The following is a 22,750-nucleotide window of genomic DNA, read 5'->3' as shown; positions in this document are numbered from 1 at the left end:
ATGTCTTTTTACACTATATAAGGGTGGAAATTTACATTGGAAACGTTTGGTTTAGCTGTTAATGAAGTTTCGTTTTTTTAGTGCTGAAAATTCATTGTCTGCTGGCGCTGTACACTTTTTCTAAGTGTTGCAATATCTCATGAAGGAAATACTGGACAATCAAATTAATGACTTTCCAGGCTTCAGGATGCCTTTCTACACTATATAAAGGTGGAAATTTACATTGGAAACGTTTGGTTTAGCTGTTATAAAAGTTTGGTTTTTTAGTGCTGTAAATGCATTTTCAGCTCGCGCTGTACACATTTGCTATGAGAGGCATTATCTCATAAGGGAAATATTGGACAATCAAATTAATGACTGCCCAGGCTTCAGGATGTCTTTTTACACTATATAAGGGTGGAAATTTACATTGGAAACGTTTAGTTTAGCTGTTAATGAAGTTTCGTTTTTTTAGTGCTGAAAATTCATTGTCTGCTGGCGCTGTACACTTTTTCTAAGTGTTGCAATATCTCATGAAGGAAATACTGGACAATCAAATTAATGACTTTCCAGGCTTCAGGATGCCTTTCTACACTATATAAAGGTGGAAATGTACATTGGAAACGTTTGGTTTAGCTGTTATAAAAGTTTGGTTTTTTAGTGCTGTAAATGCATTTTCAGCCCGCGCTGTACACATTTGCTATGAGAGGCATTATCTCAAAAGGGAAATACTGGACAATCAAATTAATGACTGCCCAGGCTTCAGGATGTCTTTTTACACTATATAAAGGTGGAAATTTACATTGGAAACGTTTGGTTTAGCTGTTATAAAAGTTTGGTTTTTTAGTGCTTAAAATGCATTTTCAGCTCGCACTGTACACATTTGCTATGTGAGGCATTATCTCATAAGGGAAATACTGGACAATCAAATTAATGACTTCCCCGGCTTCAGGATGCCTTTTTACACTCTATAAAGGTGGAAATTTACATTGGAAACGTTTGGTTTAGCTGTTATAAAAGTTTGTTTTTTTCGTGCTGTAAATGCATTTTCAGCTCGCGCTGTACACATTTGCAATGAGAGGCATTATCTCATAAGGGAAATATTGGACAATCAAATTAATGACTGCCCAGGCTTCAGGATGTCTTTTTACACTATATAAAGGTGGAAATTTACATTGGAAACGTTTAGTTTAGCTGTTAATGAAGTTTCGTTTTTTTAGTGCTGAAAATTCATTGTCTGCTGGCGCTGTACACTTTTTCTAAGTGTTGCAATATCTCATGAAGGAAATACTGGACAATCAAATTAATGACTTTCCAGGCTTCAGGATGCCTTTCTACACTATATAAAGGTGGAAATTTACATTGGAAACGTTTGGTTTAGCTGTTATAAAAGTTTGGTTTTTTAGTGCTGTAAATGCATTTTCAGCTCGCGCTGTACACATTTGCTATGAGAGGCATTATCTCATAAGGGAAATATTGGACAATCAAATTAATGACTGCCCAGGCTTCAGGATGTCTTTTTACACTATATAAGGGTGGAAATTTACATTGGAAACGTTTAGTTTAGCTGTTAATGAAGTTTCGTTTTTTTAGTGCTGAAAATTCATTGTCTGCTGGCGCTGTACACTTTTTCTAAGTGTTGCAATATCTCATGAAGGAAATACTGGACAATCACATTAATGACTTTCCAGGCTTCAGGATGCCTTTCTACACTATATAAAGGTGGAAATGTACATTGGAAACGTTTGGTTTAGCTGTTATAAAAGTTTGGTTTTTTAGTGCTGTAAATGCATTTTCAGCTCGCGCTGTACACATTTGCTATGAGAGGCATTATCTCATAAGGGAAATATTGGACAATCAAATTAATGACTGCCCAGGCTTCAGGATGTCTTTTTACACTATATAAAGGTGGAAATTTACATTGGAAACGTTTGGTTTAGCTGTTATAAAAGTTTGGTTTTTTTAGTGCTGAAAATGCATTTTCAGCTCGCACTGTCCACATTTGCTATGTGAGGCATTATCTCATAAGGGAAATACTGGACAATCAAATTAATGACTGCCCAGGCTTCAGGATGTCTTTTTACACTATATAAAGGTGGAAATTTACATTGGAAACGTTTGGTTTAGCTGTTATAAAAGTTTGGTTTTTTAGTGCTGAAAATGCATTTTCAGCTCGCACTGTACACATTTGCTATGTGAGGCATTATCTCATAAGGGAAATACTGGACAATCAAATTAATGACTTCCCAGGCTTCAGGATGCCTTTTTACACTATATAAAGGTGGAAATTTACATTGGAAACGTTTAGTTTAGCTGTTAATGAAGTTTCGTTTTTTTTAGTGCTGAAAATTCATTGTCTGCTGGCGCTGTACACTTTTTCTAAGTGTTGCAATATCTCATGAAGGAAATACTGGACAATCAAATTAATGACTTTCCAGGCTTCAGGATGCCTTTCTACACTATATAAAGGTGGAAATTTACATTGGAAACGTTTGGTTTAGCTGTTATAAAAGTTTGGTTTTTTAGTGCTGTAAATGCATTTTCAGCTCGCGCTGTACACATTTGCTATGAGAGGCATTATCTCATAAGGGAAATATTGGACAATCAAATTAATGACTGCCCAGGCTTCAGGATGTCTTTTTACACTATATAAAGGTGGAAATTTACATTGGAAACGTTTGGTTTAGCTGTTATAAAAGTTTGGTTTTTTAGTGCTGTAAATGCATTTTCAGCTCGCGCTGTACACATTTGCTATGAGAGGCATTATCTCATAAGGGAAATATTGGACAATCAAATTAATGGCTGCCCAGGCTTCAGGATGTCTTTTTACACTATATAAAGGTGGAAATTTACATTGGAAACTTTTAGTTTAGCTGTTAATGAAGTTTCGTTTTTTTAGTGCTGAAAATTCATTGTCTGCTGGCGCTGTACACTTTTTCTAAGTGTTGCAATATCTCATGAAGGAAATACTGGACAATCAAATTAATGACTTTCCAGGCTTCAGGATGCCTTTCTACACTATATAAAGGTGGAAATGTACATTGGAAACGTTTGGTTTAGCTGTTATAAAAGTTTGGTTTTTTAGTGATGTAAATGCATTTTCAGCTCGCGCTGTACACATTTGCTATGAGAGGCATTATCTCATAAGGGAAATATTGGACAATCAAATTAATGACTGCCCAGGCTTCAGGATGTCTTTTTACACTATATAAGGGTGGAAATTTACATTGGAAACGTTTAGTTTAGCTGTTAATGAAGTTTCGTTTTTTTAGTGCTGAAAATTCATTGTCTGCTGGCGCTGTACACTTTTTCTAAGTGTTGCAATATCTCATGAAGGAAATACTGGACAATCAAATTAATGACTTTCCAGGCTTCAGGATGCCTTTCTACACTATATAAAGGTGGAAATTTACATTGGAAACGTTTGGTTTAGCTGTTATAAAAGTTTGTTTTTTTAGTGCTGTAAATACATTTTCAGCTCGCGCTGTACACATTTGCTATGAGAGGCATTATCTCATAAGGGAAATATTGGACAATTAAATTAATGACTGCCCAGGCTTCAGGATGTCTTTTTACACTATATAAAGGTGGAAATTTACATTGGAAACGTTTGGTTTAGCTGTTATAAAAGTTTGGTTTTTTAGTGCTTAAAATGCATTTTCAGCTCGCACTGTACACATTTGCTATGTGAGGCATTATCTCATAAGGGAAATACTGGACAATCAAATTAATGACTTCCCGGGCTTCAGGATGCCTTTTTACACTCTATAAAGGTGGAAATTTACATTGGAAACGTTTGGTTAAGCTGTTATAAAAGTTTGTTTTTTTCGTGCTGTAAATGCATTTTCAGCTTGCGCTGTACACATTTGCAATGAGAGGCATTATCTCATAAGGGAAATATTGGACAATCAAATTAATGGCTGCCCAGGCTTCAGGATGTCTTTTTACACTATATAAAGGTGGAAATTTACATTGGAAACGTTTAGTTTAGCTGTTAATGAAGTTTCGTTTTTTTTAGTGCTGAAAATTCATTGTCTGCTGGCGCTGTACACTTTTTCTAAGTGTTGCAATATCTCATGAAGGAAATACTGGACAATCAAATTAATGACTTTCCAGGCTTCAGGATGCCTTTCTACACTATATAAAGGTGGAAATTTACATTGGAAACGTTTAGTTTAGCTGTTAATGAAGTTTCGTTTTTTTAGTGCTGAAAATTCATTGTCTGCTGGCGCTGTACACGTTTTCTACGTGTTGCAATATCTCATGAAGGAAATACTGGACAATCAAATTAATGACTTTCCAGGCTTCAGGATGCCTTTCTACACTATATAAAGGTGGAAATTTACATTGGAAACGTTTGGTTTAGCTGTTATAAAAGTTTGGTTTTTTAGTGCTGTAAATGCATTTTCAGCTCGCGCTGTACACATTTGCTATGAGAGGCATTATCTCATAAGGGAAATATTGGACAATCAAATTAATGACTGCCCAGGCTTCAGGATGTCTTTTTACACTATATAAGGGTGGAAATTTACATTGGAAACGTTTGGTTTAGCTGTTATAAAAGTTTGGTTTTTTAGTGCTGAAAATGCATTTTCAGCTCGCACTGTACACATTTGCTATGTGAGGCATTATCTCATAAGGGAAATACTGGACAATCAAATTAATGACTTCCCAGGCTTCAGGATGCCTTTTTACACTATATAAAGGTGGAAATTTACATTGGAAACGTTTGGTTTAGCTGTTAACGAAGTTTCGTTTTTTTAGTGCTGAAAATTCATTGTCTGCTGGCGCTGTACACTTTTTCTAAGTGTTGCAATATCTCATGAAGGAAATACTGGACAATCAAATTAATGACTTTCCAGGCTTCAGGATGCCTTTCTACACTATATAAAGGTGGAAATTTACATTTGAAACGTTTGGTTTAGCTGTTATAAAAGTTTGTTTTTTTAGTGCTGTAAATGCATTTTCAGCTCGCGCTGTACACATTTACTATGAGAGGCATTATCTCATAAGGGAAATATTGGACAATCAAATTAATGACTGCCCAGGCTTCAGGATGTCTTTTTACACTATATAAAGGTGGAAATATACATTGGAAACGTTTAGTTTAGCTGTTAATGAAGTTTCGTTTTTTTAGTGCTGAAAATTCATTGTCTGCTGGCGCTGTACACTTTTTCTAAGTGTTGCAATATCTCATGAAGGAAATACTGGACAATCAAATTAATGACTTTCCAGGCTTCAGGATGCCTTTCTACACTATATAAAGGTGGAAATTTACATTGGAAACGTTTGGTTTAGCTGTTATAAAAGTTTGGTTTTTTAGTGCTGTAAATGCATTTTCAGCTCGCGCTGTACACATTTACTATGAGAGGCATTATCTCATAAGGGAAATATTGGACAATCAAATTAATGACTGCCCAGGCTTCAGGATGTCTTTTTACACTATATAAAGGTGGAAATATACATTGGAAACGTTTAGTTTAGCTGTTAATGAAGTTTCGTTTTTTTAGTGCTGAAAATTCATTGTCTGCTGGCGCTGTACACTTTTTCTAAGTGTTGCAATATCTCATGAAGGAAATACTGGACAATCAAATTAATGACTTTCCAGGCTTCAGGATGCCTTTCTACACTATATAAAGGTGGAAATTTACATTGGAAACGTTTGGTTTAGCTGTTATAAAAGTTTGTTTTTTTAGTGCTGTAAATACATTTTCAGCTCGCGCTGTACACATTTGCTATGAGAGGCATTATCTCATAAGGGAAATATTGGACAATCAAATTAATGACTGCCCAGGCTTCAGGATGTCTTTTTACACTATATAAAGGTGGAAATTTACATTGGAAACGTTTGGTTTAGCTGTTATAAAAGTTTGGTTTTTTAGTGCTGTAAATGCATTTTCAGCTCGCGCTGTACACATTTGCTATGAGAGGCATTATCTCATAAGGGAAATACTGGACAATCAAATTAATGACTTCCCAGGCTTCAGGATGCCTTTTTACACTCTATAAATGTGGAAATTTACATTGGAAACGTTTGGTTTAGCTGTTAATGAAGTTTCGTTTTTTTAGTGCTGAAAATTCATTGTCTGCTGGCGCTGTACACTTTTTCTAAGTGTTGCAATATCTCATGAAGGAAATACTGGACAATCAAATTAATGACTTTCCAGGCTTCAGGATGCCTTTCTACACTATATAAAGGTGGAAATTTACATTGGAAACGTTTGGTTTAGCTGTTATAAAAGTTTGGTTTTTTAGTGCTGTAAATGCATTTTCAGCTCGCGCTGTACACATTTGCTATGAGAGGCATTATCTCATAAGGGAAATATTGGACAATCAAATTAATGACTGCCCAGGCTTCAGGATGTCTTTTTACACTATATAAAGGTGGAAATTTACATTGGAAACGTTTGGTTTATCTGTTATAAAAGTTTGGTTTTTTAGTGCTGTAAATGCATTTTCAGCTCGCGCTGTACACATTTGCTATGAGAGGCATTATCTCATAAGGGAAATATTGGACAATCAAATTAATGACTGCCCAGGCTTCAGGATGTCTTTTTAAACTATATAAAGGTGGAAATTTACATTGGAAACGTTTGGTTTAGCTGTTATAAAAGTTTGGTTTTTTAGTGCTGTAAATGCATTTTCAGCTCGCGCTGTACACATTTGCTATGAGAGGCATTATCTCATAAGGGAAATATTGGACAATCAAATTAATGGCTGCCCAGGCTTCAGGATGTCTTTTTACACTATAGAAAGGTGGAAATTTACATTGGAAACGTTTAGTTTAGCTGTTAATGAAGTTTCGTTTTTTTTAGTGCTGAAAATTCATTGTCTGCTGGCGCTGTACACTTTTTCTAAGTGTTGCAATATCTCATGAAGGAAATACTGGACAATCAAATTAATGACTTTCCAGGCTTCAGGATGCCTTTCTACACTATATAAAGGTGGAAATTTACATTGGAAACGTTTAGTTTAGCTGTTAATGAAGTTTCGTTTTTTTAGTGCTGAAAATTCATTGTCTGCTGGCGCTGTACACGTTTTCTACGTGTTGCAATATCTCATGAAGGAAATACTGGACAATCAAATTAATGACTTTCCAGGCTTCAGGATGCCTTTCTACACTATATAAAGGTGGAAATTTACATTGGAAACGTTTGGTTTAGCTGTTCTAAAAGTTTGTTTTTTTAGTGCTGTAAATGCATTTTCAGCTCGCACTGTACACATTTGCTATGTGAGGCATTATCTCATAAGGGAAATACTGGACAATCAAATTAATGACTTCCCAGGCTTCAGGATGCCTTTTTACACTCTATAAATGTGGAAATTTACATTGGAAACGTTTGGTTTAGCTGTTAATGAAGTTTCGTTTTTTTAGTGCTGAAAATTCATTGTCTGCTGGCGCTGTACACTTTTTTCTAAGTGTTGCAATATCTCATGAAGGAAATACTGGACAATCAAATTAATGACTTTCCAGGCTTCAGGATGCCTTTCTACACTATATAAAGGTGGAAATTTACATTGGAAACGTTTGGTTTAGCTGTTATAAAAGTTTGGTTTTTTAGTGCTGTAAATGCATTTTCAGCTCGCGCTGTACACATTTGCTATGAGAGGCATTATCTCATAAGGGAAATATTGGACAATCAAATTAATGACTGCCCAGGCTTCAGGATGTCTTTTTACACTATATAAGGGTGGAAATTTACATTGGAAACGTTTGGTTTAGCTGTTATAAAAGTTTGGTTTTTTAGTGCTGAAAATGCATTTTCAGCTCGCACTGTACACATTTGCTATGTGAGGCATTATCTCATAAGGGAAATACTGGACAATCAAATTAATGACTTCCCAGGCTTCAGGATGCCTTTTTACACTCTATAAATGTGGAAATTTACATTGGAAACGTTTGGTTTAGCTGTTAACGAAGTTTCGTTTTTTTAGTGCTGAAAATTCATTGTCTGCTGGCGCTGTACACTTTTTCTAAGTGTTGCAATATCTCATGAAGGAAATACTGGACAATCAAATTAATGACTTTCCAGGCTTCAGGATGCCTTTCTACACTATATAAAGGTGGAAATTTACATTTGAAACGTTTGGTTTAGCTGTTATAAAAGTTTGTTTTTTTAGTGCTGTAAATGCATTTTCAGCTCGCGCTGTACACATTTGCTATGAGAGGCATTATCTCATAAGGGAAATATTGGACAATCAAATTAATGACTGCCCAGGCTTCAGGATGTCTTTTTACACTATATAAAGGTGGAAATATACATTGGAAACGTTTAGTTTAGCTGTTAATGAAGTTTCGTTTTTTTAGTGCTGAAAATTCATTGTCTGCTGGCGCTGTACACTTTTTCTAAGTGTTGCAATATCTCATGAAGGAAATACTGGACAATCAAATTAATGACTTTCCAGGCTTCAGGATGCCTTTCTACACTATATAAAGGTGGAAATTTACATTGGAAACGTTTGGTTTAGCTGTTATAAAAGTTTGTTTTTTTAGTGCTGTAAATACATTTTCAGCTCGCGCTGTACACATTTGCTATGAGAGGCATTATCTCATAAGGGAAATATTGGACAATCAAATTAATGACTGCCCAGGCTTCAGGATGTCTTTTTACACTATATAAAGGTGGAAATTTACATTGGAAACGTTTGGTTTAGCTGTTATAAAAGTTTGGTTTTTTAGTGCTGTAAATGCATTTTCAGCTCGCGCTGTACACATTTGCTATGAGAGGCATTATCTCATAAGGGAAATATTGGACAATCAAATTAATGACTGCCCAGGCTTCAGGATGTCTTTTTACACTATATAAAGGTGGAAATATACATTGGAAACGTTTAGTTTAGCTGTTAATGAAGTTTCGTTTTTTTAGTGCTGAAAATTCATTGTCTGCTGGCGCTGTACACTTTTTCTAAGTGTTGCAATATCTCATGAAGGAAATACTGGACAATCAAATTAATGACTTTCCAGGCTTCAGGATGCCTTTCTACACTATATAAAGGTGGAAATTTACATTGGAAACGTTTGGTTTACCTGTTATAAAAGTTTGTTTTTTTAGTGCTGTAAATGCATTTTCAGCTCGCGCTGTACACATTTGCTATGTGAGGCATTATCTCATAAGGGAAATACTGGACAATCAAATTAATGACTGCCCAGGCTTCAGGATGTCTTTTTACACTATATAAAGGTGGAAATTTACATTGGAAACGTTTGGTTTAGCTGTTATAAAAGTTTGTTTTTTTAGTGCTGAAAATGCATTTTCAGCTCGCACTGTACACATTTGCTATGTGAGGCATTATCTCATAAGGGAAATACTGGACAATCAAATTAATGACTTCCCAGGCTTCAGGATGCCTTTTTACACTCTATAAATGTGGAAATTTACATTGGAAACGTTTGGTTTAGCTGTTAATGAAGTTTCGTTTTTTTAGTGCTGAAAATTCATTGTCTGCTGGCGCTGTACACTTTTTCTAAGTGTTGCAATATCTCATGAAGGAAATACTGGACAATCAAATTAATGACTTTCCAGGCTTCAGGATGCCTTTCTACACTATATAAAGGTGGAAATTTACATTGGAAACGTTTGGTTTAGCTGTTATAAAAGTTTGGTTTTTTAGTGCTGTAAATGCATTTTCAGCTCGCGCTGTACACATTTGCTATGAGAGGCATTATCTCATAAGGGAAATATTGGACAATCAAATTAATGACTGCCCAGGCTTCAGGATGTCTTTTTACACTATATAAAGGTGGAAATTTACATTGGAAACGTTTGGTTTATCTGTTATAAAAGTTTGGTTTTTTAGTGCTGTAAATGCATTTTCAGCTCGCGCTGTACACATTTGCTATGAGAGGCATTATCTCATAAGGGAAATATTGGACAATCAAATTAATGACTGCCCAGGCTTCAGGATGTCTTTTTAAACTATATAAAGGTGGAAATTTACATTGGAAACGTTTGGTTTAGCTGTTATAAAAGTTTGGTTTTTTAGTGCTGTAAATGCATTTTCAGCTCGCGCTGTACACATTTGCTATGAGAGGCATTATCTCATAAGGGAAATATTGGACAATCAAATTAATGGCTGCCCAGGCTTCAGGATGTCTTTTTACACTATATAAAGGTGGAAATTTACATTGGAAACGTTTAGTTTAGCTGTTAATGAAATTTCGTTTTTTTAGTGCTGAAAATTCATTGTCTGCTGGCGCTGTACACTTTTTCTAAGTGTTGCAATATCTCATGAAGGAAATACTGGACAATCAAATTAATGACTTTCCAGGCTTCAGGATGCCTTTCTACACTATATAAAGGTGGAAATTTACATTTGAAACGTTTGGTTTAGCTGTTATAAAAGTTTGTTTTTTTAGTGCTGTAAATGCATTTTCAGCTCGCGCTGTACACATTTGCTATGAGAGGCATTATCTCATAAGGGAAATATTGGACAATCAAATTAATGACTGCCCAGGCTTCAGAATGTCTTTTTACACCATATAAAGGTGGAAATATACATTGGAAACGTTTAGTTTAGCTGTTAATGAAGTTTCGTTTTTTTAGTGCTGAAAATTCATTGTCTGCTGGCGCTGTACACTTTTTCTAAGTGTTGCAATATCTCATGAAGGAAATACTGGACAATCAAATTAATGACTTTCCAGGCTTCAGGATGCCTTTCTACACTATATAAAGGTGGAAATTTACATTGGAAACGTTTGGTTTAGCTGTTATAAAAGTTTGTTTTTTTAGTGCTGTAAATACATTTTCAGCTCGCGCTGTACACATTTGCTATGAGAGGCATTATCTCATAAGAGAAATATTGGACAATCAAATTAATGACTGCCCAGGCTTCAGGATGTCTTTTTACACTATATAAAGGTGGAAATTTACATTGGAAACGTTTGGTTTAGCTGTTATAAAAGTTTGGTTTTTTAGTGCTGTAAATGCATTTTCAGCTCGCGCTGTACACATTTGCTATGAGAGGCATTATCTCATAAGGGAAATATTGGACAATCAAATTAATGACTGCCCAGGCTTCAGGATGTCTTTTTACACTATATAAAGGTGGAAATATACATTGGAAACGTTTAGTTTAGCTGTTAATGAAGTTTCGTTTTTTTAGTGCTGAAAATTCATTGTCTGCTGGCGCTGTACACTTTTTCTAAGTGTTGCAATATCTCATGAAGGAAATACTGGACAATCAAATTAATGACTTTCCAGGCTTCAGGATGCCTTTCTACACTATATAAAGGTGGAAATTTACATTGGAAACGTTTGGTTTACCTGTTATAAAAGTTTGTTTTTTTAGTGCTGTAAATGCATTTTCAGCTCGCGCTGTACACATTTGCTATGTGAGGCATTATCCCATAAGGGAAATACTGGACAATCAAATTAATGACTGCCCAGGCTTCAGGATGTCTTTTTACACTATATAAAGGTGGAAATTTACATTGGAAACGTTTGGTTTAGCTGTTATAAAAGTTTGTTTTTTTAGTGCTGAAAATGCATTTTCAGCTCGCACTGTACACATTTGCTATGTGAGGCATTATCTCATAAGGGAAATACTGGACAATCAAATTAATGACTTCCCAGGCTTCAGGATGCCTTTTTACACTCTATAAATGTGGAAATTTACATTGGAAACGTTTGGTTTAGCTGTTAATGAAGTTTCGTTTTTTTAGTGCTGAAAATTCATTGTCTGCTGGCGCTGTACACTTTTTCTAAGTGTTGCAATATCTCATGAAGGAAATACTGGACAATCAAATTAATGACTTTCCAGGCTTCAGGATGCCTTTCTACACTATATAAAGGTGGAAATTTACATTGGAAACGTTTGGTTTAGCTGTTATAAAAGTTTGGTTTTTTAGTGCTGTAAATGCATTTTCAGCTCGCGCTGTACACATTTGCTATGAGAGGCATTATCTCATAAGGGAAATATTGGACAATCAAATTAATGACTGCCCAGGCTTCAGGATGTCTTTTTACACTATATAAAGGTGGAAATTTACATTGGAAACGTTTGGTTTATCTGTTATAAAAGTTTGGTTTTTTAGTGCTGTAAATGCATTTTCAGCTCGCGCTGTACACATTTGCTATGAGAGGCATTATCTCATAAGGGAAATATTGGACAATCAAATTAATGACTGCCCAGGCTTCAGGATGTCTTTTTAAACTATATAAAGGTGGAAATTTACATTGGAAACGTTTGGTTTAGCTGTTATAAAAGTTTGGTTTTTTAGTGCTGTAAATGCATTTTCAGCTCGCGCTGTACACATTTGCTATGAGAGGCATTATCTCATAAGGGAAATATTGGACAATCAAATTAATGGCTGCCCAGGCTTCAGGATGTCTTTTTACACTATATAAAGGTGGAAATTTACATTGGAAACGTTTAGTTTAGCTGTTAATGAAATTTCGTTTTTTTAGTGCTGAAAATTCATTGTCTGCTGGCGCTGTACACTTTTTCTAAGTGTTGCAATATCTCATGAAGGAAATACTGGACAATCAAATTAATGACTTTCCAGGCTTCAGGATGCCTTTCTACACTATATAAAGGTGGAAATTTACATTGGAAACGTTTGGTTTAGCTGTTATAAAAGTTTGGTTTGTTAGAACTGTAAATGCATTTTCAGCTCGCACTGTACACATTTGCTATGTGAGGCATTATCTCATAAGGGAAATACTGGACAATCAAATTAATGACTTCCCAGGCTTCAGGATGCCTTTTTACACTCTATAAATGTGGAAATTTACATTGGAAACGTTTGGTTTAGCTGTTAATGAAGTTTCGTTTTTTTAGTGCTGAAAATTCATTGTCTGCTGGCGCTGTACACTTTTTCTAAGTGTTGCAATATCTCATGAAGGAAATACTGGACAATCAAATTAATGACTTTCCAGGCTTCAGGATGCCTTTTTACACTATATAAAGGTGGCAATTTACATTGGAAACGTTTGGTTTAGCTGTTATAAAAGTTTGGTTTTTTTAGTGCTGAAAATGCATTTTCAGCTCGCACTGTACACATTTGCTATGTGAGGCATTATCTCATAAGGGAAATACTGGACAATCAAATTAATGACTGCCCAGGCTTCAGGATGTCTTTTTACACTATATAAAGGTGGAAATTTACATTGGAAACGTTTGGTTTAGCTGTTATAAAAGTTTGGTTTTTTAGTGCTGAAAATGCATTTTCAGCTCGCACTGTACACATTTGCTATGTGAGGCATTATCTCATAAGGGAAATACTGGACAATCAAATTAATGACTTCCCAGGCTTCAGGATGCCTTTTTACACTCTATAAATGTGGAAATTTACATTGGAAACGTTTGGTTTAGCTGTTAATGAAGTTTCGTTTTTTTAGTGCTGAAAATTCATTGTCTGCTGGCGCTGTACACTTTTTCTAAGTGTTGCAATATCTCATGAAGGAAATACTGGACAATCAAATTAATGACTTTCCAGGCTTCAGGATGCCTTTCTACACTATATAAAGGTGGAAATGTACATTGGAAACGTTTGGTTTAGCTGTTATAAAAGTTTGGTTTTTTAGTGCTGTAAATGCATTTTCAGCTCGCGCTGTACACATTTGCTATGAGAGGCATTATCTCATAAGGGAAATATTGGACAATCAAATTAATGACTGCCCAGGCTTCAGGATGTCTTTTTACACTATATAAGGGTGGAAATTTACATTGGAAACGTTTAGTTTAGCTGTTAATGAAGTGTCGTTTTTTTAGTGCTGAAAATTCATTGTCTGCTGGCGCTGTACACTTTTTCTAAGTGTTGCAATATCTCATGAAGGAAATACTGGACAATCAAATTAATGACTTTCCAGGCTTCAGGATGCCTTTCTACACTATATAAAGGTGGAAATGTACATTGGAAACGTTTGGTTTAGCTGTTATAAAAGTTTGGTTTTTTAGTGCTGTAAATGCATTTTCAGCTCGCGCTGTACACATTTGCTATGAGAGGCATTATCTCAAAAGGGAAATATTGGACAATCAAATTAATGACTGCCCAAACTTCAGGATGTCTTTTTACACTATATAAAGGTGGAAATTTACATTGGAAACGTTTGGTTTAGCTGTTATAAAAGTTGGGTTTTTTAATGCTGAAAATGCATTTTCAGCTCGCACTGTACACATTTGCTATGTGAGGCATTATCTCATAAGGGAAATACTGGACAATCAAATTAATGACTTCCCAGGCTTCAGGATGCCTTTTTACACTCTATAAATGTGGAAATTTACATTGGAAACGTTTGGTTTAGCTGTTAATGAAGTTTCGTTTTTTTAGTGCTGAAAATTCATTGTCTGCTGGCGCTGTACACTCTTTCTAAGTGTTGCAATATCTCATGAAGGAAATACTGGACAATCAAATTAATGACTTTCCAGGCTTCAGGATGCCTTTCTACACTATATAAAGGTGGAAATTTACATTTGAAACGTTTGGTTTAGCTGTTATAAAAGTTTGGTTTTTTAGTGCTGTAAATGCATTTTCAGCTCGCGCTGTACACATTTGCTATGAGAGGCATTATCTCATAAGGGAAATATTGGAGAATCAAATTAATGACTGCCCAGGCTTCAGGATGTCTTTTTACACTATATAAAGGTGGAAATATACATTGGAAACGTTTGGTTTAGCTGTTAATGAAGTTTCGTTTTTTTAGTGCTGAAAATTCATTGTCTGCTGGCGCTGTACACTTTTTCTAAGTGTTGCAATATCTCATGAAGGAAATACTGGACAATCAAATTAATGACTTTCCAGGCTTCAGGATGCCTTTCTACACTATATAAAGGTGGAAATGTACATTGGAAACGTTTGGTTTAGCTGTTATAAAAGTTTGGTTTTTTAGTGCTGTAAATGCATTTTCAGCTCGCGCTGTACACATTTGCTATGAGAGGCATTATCTCATAAGGGAAATATTGGACAATCAAATTAATGACTGCCCAGGCTTCAGGATGTCTTTTTACACTATATAAAGGTGGAAATTTACATTGGAAACGTTTGGTTTAGCTGTTATAAAAGTTTGGTTTTTTTAGTGCTGAAAATGCATTTTCAGCTCGCACTGTCCACATTTGCTATGTGAGGCATTATCTCATAAGGGAAATACTGGACAATCAAATTAATGACTGCCCAGGCTTCAGGATGTCTTTTTACACTATATAAAGGTGGAAATTTACATTGGAAACGTTTGGTTTAGCTGTTATAAAAGTTTGGTTTTTTAGTGCTGAAAATGCATTTTCAGCTCGCACTGTACACATTTGCTATGTGAGGCATTATCTCATAAGGGAAATACTGGACAATCAAATTAATGACTTCCCAGGCTTCAGGATGCCTTTTTACACTCTATAAATGTGGAAATTTACATTGGAAACGTTTGGTTTAGCTGTTAATGAAGTTTCGTTTTTTTAGTGCTGAGAATTCATTGTGTGCTGGCGCTGTACACTTTTTCTAAGTGTTGCAATATCTCATGAAGGAAATACTGGACAATCAAATTAATGACTTTCCGGGCTTCAGGATGCCTTTCTACACTATATAAAGGTGGAAATTTACATTTGAAACGTTTGGTTTAGCTGTTATAAAAGTTTGGTTTTTTAGTGCTGTAAATGCATTTTCAGCTCGCGCTGTACACTTTTTCTAAGTGTTGCAATATCTCATGAAGGAAATACTGGACAATCAAATTAATGACTTTCCAGGCTTCAGGATGCCTTTCTACACTATATAAAGGTGGAAATTTACATTGGAAACGTTTGGTTTAGCTGTTATAAAAGTTTGGTTTTTTAGTGCTGTAAATGCATTTTCAGCTCGCGCTGTACACATTTGCTATGAGAGGCATTATCTCATAAGGGAAATATTGGACAATCAAATTAATGGCTGCCCAGGCTTCAGGATGTCTTTTTACACTATATAAAGGTGGAAATTTACATTGGAAACTTTTAGTTTAGCTGTTAATGAAGTTTCGTTTTTTTAGTGCTGTAAATGCATTTTCAGCTCGCGCTGTACACATTTGCTATGAGAGGCATTATCTCATAAGGGAAATATTGGACAATCAAATTAATGACTGCCCAGGCTTCAGGATGTCTTTTTACACTATATAAAGGTGGAAATTTACATTGGAAACGTTTGGTTTAGCTGTTATAAAAGTTTGGTTTTTTAGTGCTGTAAATGCATTTTCAGCTCGCGCTGTACACATTTGCTATGTGAGGCATTATCTCATAAGGGAAATATTGGACAATCAAATTAATGACTGCCCAGGCTTCAGGATGTCTTTTTACACTATATAAGGGTGGAAATTTACATTGGAAACGTTTGGTTTAGCTGTTAATGAAGTTTCGTTTTTTTAGTGCTGAAAATTCATTGTCTGCTGGCGCTGTACACTTTTTCTAAGTGTTGCAATATCTCATGAAGGAAATACTGGACAATCAAATTAATGACTTTCCAGGCTTCAGGATGCCTTTCTACACTATATAAAGGTGGAAATTTACATTGGAAACGTTTGGTTTAGCTGTTATAAAAGTTTGGTTTTTTAGTGCTGTAAATGCATTTTCAGCTCGCGCTGTACACATTTGCTATGAGAGGCATTATCTCATAAGGGAAATATTGGACAATCAAATTAATGACTGCCCAGGCTTCAGGATGTCTTTTTACACTATATAAGGGTGGAAATTTACATTGGAAACGTTTAGTTTAGCTGTTAATGAAGTTTCGTTTTTTTAGTGCTGAAAATTCATTGTCTGCTGGCGCTGTACACTTTTTCTAAGTGTTGCAATATCTCATGAAGGAAATACTGGACAATCAAATTAATGACTTTCCAGGCTTCAGGATGCCTTTCTACACTATATAAAGGTGGAAATGTACATTGGAAACGTTTGGTTTAGCTGTTATAAAAGTTTGGTTTTTTAGTGCTGTAAATGCATTTTCAGCCCGCGCTGTACACATTTGCTATGAGAGGCATTATCTCAAAAGGGAAATACTGGACAATCAAATTAATGACTGCCCAGGCTTCAGGATGTCTTTTTACACTATATAAAGGTGGAAATTTACATTGGAAACGTTTGGTTTAGCTGTTATAAAAGTTTGGTTTTTTAGTGCTTAAAATGCATTTTCAGCTCGCACTGTACACATTTGCTATGTGAGGCATTATCTCATAAGGGAAATACTGGACAATCAAATTAATGACTTCCCCGGCTTCAGGATGCCTTTTTACACTCTATAAAGGTGGAAATTTACATTGGAAACGTTTGGTTTAGCTGTTATAAAAGTTTGTTTTTTTCGTGCTGTAAATGCATTTTCAGCTCGCGCTGTACACATTTGCAATGAGAGGCATTATCTCATAAGGGAAATATTGGACAATCAAATTAATGACTGCCCAGGCTTCAGGATGTCTTTTTACACTATATAAAGGTGGAAATTTACATTGGAAACGTTTAGTTTAGCTGTTAATGAAGTTTCGTTTTTTTAGTGCTGAAAATTCATTGTCTGCTGGCGCTGTACACTTTTTCTAAGTGTTGCAATATCTCATGAAGGAAATACTGGACAATCAAATTAATGACTTTCCAGGCTTCAGGATGCCTTTCTACACTATATAAAGGTGGAAATTTACATTGGAAACGTTTGGTTTAGCTGTTATAAAAGTTTGGTTTTTTAGTGCTGTAAATGCATTTTCAGCTCGCGCTGTACACATTTGCTATGAGAGGCATTATCTCATAAGGGAAATATTGGACAATCAAATTAATGACTGCCCAGGCTTCAGGATGTCTTTTTACACTATATAAAGGTGGAAATTTACATTGGAAACGTTTGGTTTAGCTGTTATAAAAGTTTGGTTTTTTAGTGCTGTAAATGCATTTTCAGCTCACGCTGTACACATTTGCTATGAGAGGCATTATCTCATAAGGGAAATATTGGACAATCAAATTAATGGCTGCCCAGGCTTCAGGATGTCTTTTTACACCATATAAAGGTGGAAATTTACATTGGAAACTTTTAGTTTAGCTGTTAATGAAGTTTCGTTTTTTTAGTGCTGAAAATTCATTGTCTGCTGGCGCTGTACACTTTTTCTAAGTGTTGCAATATCTCATGAAGGAAATACTGGACAATCAAATTAATGACTTTCCAGGCTTCAGGATGCCTTTCTACACTATATAAAGGTGGAAATGTACATTGGAAACGTTTGGTTTAGCTGTTATAAAAGTTTGGTTTTTTAGTGCTGTAAATGCATTTTCAGCTCGCGCTGTACACATTTGCTATGAGAGGCATTATCTCATAAGGGAAATATTGGACAATCAAATTAATGACTGCCCAGGCTTCAGGATGTCTTTTTACACTATATAAAGGTGGAAATTTACATTGGAAACGTTTGGTTTAGCTGTTATAAAAGTTTGGTTTTTTTAGTGCTGAAAATGCATTTTCAGCTCGCACTGTCCACATTTGCTATGTGAGGCATTATCTCATAAGGGAAATACTGGACAATCAAATTAATGACTGCCCAGGCTTCAGGATGTCTTTTTACACTATATAAAGGTGGAAATTTACATTGGAAACGTTTGGTTTAGCTGTTATAAAAGTTTGGTTTTTTAGTGCTGAAAATGCATTTTCAGCTCGCACTGTACACATTTGCTATGTGAGGCATTATCTCATAAGGGAAATACTGGACAATCAAATTAATGACTTCCCAGGCTTCAGGATGCCTTTTTACACTCTATAAATGTGGAAATTTACATTGGAAACGTTTGGTTTAGCTGTTAATGAAGTTTCGTTTTTTTAGTGCTGAGAATTCATTGTGTGCTGGCGCTGTACACTTTTTCTAAGTGTTGCAATATCTCATGAAGGAAATACTGGACAATCAAATTAATGACTTTCCGGGCTTCAGGATGCCTTTCTACACTATATAAAGGTGGAAATTTACATTTGAAACGTTTGGTTTAGCTGTTATAAAAGTTTGGTTTTTTAGTGCTGTAAATGCATTTTCAGCTCGCGCTGTACACTTTTTCTAAGTGTTGCAATATCTCATGAAGGAAATACTGGACAATCAAATTAATGACTTTCCAGGCTTCAGGATGCCTTTCTACACTATATAAAGGTGGAAATTTACATTGGAAACGTTTGGTTTAGCTGTTATAAAAGTTTGGTTTTTTAGTGCTGTAAATGCATTTTCAGCTCGCGCTGTACACATTTGCTATGAGAGGCATTATCTCATAAGGGAAATATTGGACAATCAAATTAATGGCTGCCCAGGCTTCAGGATGTCTTTTTACACTATATAAAGGTGGAAATTTACATTGGAAACTTTTAGTTTAGCTGTTAATGAAGTTTCGTTTTTTTAGTGCTGTAAATGCATTTTCAGCTCGCGCTGTACACATTTGCTATGAGAGGCATTATCTCATAAGGGAAATATTGGACAATCAAATTAATGACTGCCCAGGCTTCAGGATGTCTTTTTACACTATATAAAGGTGGAAATTTACATTGGAAACGTTTGGTTTAGCTGTTATAAAAGTTTGGTTTTTTAGTGCTGTAAATGCATTTTCAGCTCGCGCTGTACACATTTGCTATGTGAGGCATTATCTCATAAGGGAAATATTGGACAATCAAATTAATGACTGCCCAGGCTTCAGGATGTCTTTTTACACTATATAAGGGTGGAAATTTACATTGGAAACGTTTGGTTTAGCTGTTAATGAAGTTTCGTTTTTTTAGTGCTGAAAATTCATTGTCTGCTGGCGCTGTACACTTTTTCTAAGTGTTGCAATATCTCATGAAGGAAATACTGGACAATCAAATTAATGACTTTCCAGGCTTCAGGATGCCTTTCTACACTATATAAAGGTGGAAATTTACATTGGAAACGTTTGGTTTAGCTGTTATAAAAGTTTGGTTTGTTAGAACTGTAAATGCATTTTCAGCTCGCACTGTACACATTTGCTATGTGAGGCATTATCTCATAAGGGAAATACTGGACAATCAAATTAATGACTTCCCAGGCTTCAGGATGCCTTTTTACACTCTATAAATGTGGAAATTTACATTGGAAACGTTTGGTTTAGCTGTTAATGAAGTTTCGTTTTTTTAGTGCTGAAAATTCATTGTCTGCTGGCGCTGTACACTTTTTCTAAGTGTTGCAATATCTCATGAAGGAAATACTGGACAATCAAATTAATGACTTTCCAGGCTTCAGGATGCCTTTTTACACTATATAAAGGTGGCAATTTACATTGGAAACGTTTGGTTTAGCTGTTATAAAAGTTTGGTTTTTTTAGTGCTGAAAATGCATTTTCAGCTCGCACTGTACACATTTGCTATGTGAGGCATTATCTCATAAGGGAAATACTGGACAATCAAATTAATGACTGCCCAGGCTTCAGGATGTCTTTTTACACTATATAAAGGTGGAAATTTACATTGGAAACGTTTGGTTTAGCTGTTATAAAAGTTTGGTTTTTTAGTGCTGAAAATGCATTTTCAGCTCGCACTGTACACATTTGCTATGTGAGGCATTATCTCATAAGGGAAATACTGGACAATCAAATTAATGACTTCCCAGGCTTCAGGATGCCTTTTTACACTCTATAAATGTGGAAATTTACATTGGAAACGTTTGGTTTAGCTGTTAATGAAGTTTCGTTTTTTTAGTGCTGAAAATTCATTGTCTGCTGGCGCTGTACACTTTTTCTAAGTGTTGCAATATCTCATGAAGGAAATACTGGACAATCAAATTAATGACTTTCCAGGCTTCAGGATGCCTTTCTACACTATATAAAGGTGGAAATGTACATTGGAAACGTTTGGTTTAGCTGTTATAAAAGTTTGGTTTTTTAGTGCTGTAAATGCATTTTCAGCTCGCGCTGTACACATTTGCTATGAGAGGCATTATCTCATAAGGGAAATATTGGACAATCAAATTAATGACTGCCCAGGCTTCAGGATGTCTTTTTACACTATATAAGGGTGGAAATTTACATTGGAAACGTTTAGTTTAGCTGTTAATGAAGTGTCGTTTTTTTAGTGCTGAAAATTCATTGTCTGCTGGCGCTGTACACTTTTTCTAAGTGTTGCAATATCTCATGAAGGAAATACTGGACAATCAAATTAATGACTTTCCAGGCTTCAGGATGCCTTTCTACACTATATAAAGGTGGAAATGTACATTGGAAACGTTTGGTTTAGCTGTTATAAAAGTTTGGTTTTTTAGTGCTGTAAATGCATTTTCAGCTCGCGCTGTACACATTTGCTATGAGAGGCATTATCTCAAAAGGGAAATATTGGACAATCAAATTAATGACTGCCCAAACTTCAGGATGTCTTTTTACACTATATAAAGGTGGAAATTTACATTGGAAACGTTTGGTTTAGCTGTTATAAAAGTTGGGTTTTTTAATGCTGAAAATGCATTTTCAGCTCGCACTGTACACATTTGCTATGTGAGGCATTATCTCATAAGGGAAATACTGGACAATCAAATTAATGACTTCCCAGGCTTCAGGATGCCTTTTTACACTCTATAAATGTGGAAATTTACATTGGAAACGTTTGGTTTAGCTGTTAATGAAGTTTCGTTTTTTTAGTGCTGAAAATTCATTGTCTGCTGGCGCTGTACACTCTTTCTAAGTGTTGCAATATCTCATGAAGGAAATACTGGACAATCAAATTAATGACTTTCCAGGCTTCAGGATGCCTTTCTACACTATATAAAGGTGGAAATTTACATTTGAAACGTTTGGTTTAGCTGTTATAAAAGTTTGGTTTTTTAGTGCTGTAAATGCATTTTCAGCTCGCGCTGTACACATTTGCTATGAGAGGCATTATCTCATAAGGGAAATATTGGACAATCAAATTAATGACTGCCCAGGCTTCAGGATGTCTTTTTACACTATATAAAGGTGGAAATTTACATTGGAAACGTTTGGTTTAGCTGTTATAAAAGTTTGTTTTTTTTAGTGCTGAAAATGCATTTTCAGCTCGCACTGTCCACATTTGCTATGTGAGGCATTATCTCATAAGGGAAATACTGGACAATCAAATTAATGACTGCCCAGGCTTCAGGATGTCTTTTTACACTATATAAAGGTGGAAATTTACATTGGAAACGTTTGGTTTAGCTGTTATAAAAGTTTGGTTTTTTAGTGCTGAAAATGCATTTTCAGCTCGCACTGTACACATTTGCTATGTGAGGCATTATCTCATAAGGGAAATACTGGACAATCAAATTAATGACTTCCCAGGCTTCAGGATGCCTTTTTACACTCTATAAATGTGGAAATTTACATTGGAAACGTTTGGTTTAGCTGTTAATGAAGTTTCGTTTTTTTAGTGCTGAGAATTCATTGTGTGCTGGCGCTGTACACTTTTTCTAAGTGTTGCAATATCTCATGAAGGAAATACTGGACAATCAAATTAATGACTTTCCGGGCTTCAGGATGCCTTTCTACACTATATAAAGGTGGAAATTTACATTTGAAACGTTTGGTTTAGCTGTTATAAAAGTTTGGTTTTTTAGTGCTGTAAATGCATTTTCAGCTCGCGCTGTACACTTTTTCTAAGTGTTGCAATATCTCATGAAGGAAATACTGGACAATCAAATTAATGACTTTCCAGGCTTCAGGATGCCTTTCTACACTATATAAAGGTGGAAATTTACATTGGAAACGTTTGGTTTAGCTGTTATAAAAGTTTGGTTTTTTAGTGCTGTAAATGCATTTTCAGCTCGCGCTGTACACATTTGCTATGAGAGGCATTATCTCATAAGGGAAATATTGGACAATCAAATTAATGGCTGCCCAGGCTTCAGGATGT

Source organism: Idiotropiscis lumnitzeri, unplaced genomic scaffold (genome assembly GCF_059441095.1).
Source record: "Idiotropiscis lumnitzeri isolate Australia: NSW breed Sydney's pygmy pipehorse unplaced genomic scaffold, RoL_Ilum_1.0 HiC_scaffold_59, whole genome shotgun sequence".
Lineage (NCBI taxonomy): Eukaryota > Metazoa > Chordata > Actinopteri > Syngnathiformes > Syngnathidae > Idiotropiscis > Idiotropiscis lumnitzeri.
The sequence above is the reverse complement of the archived record's forward strand: the minus strand, read 5'-3'. Positions refer to the sequence as shown.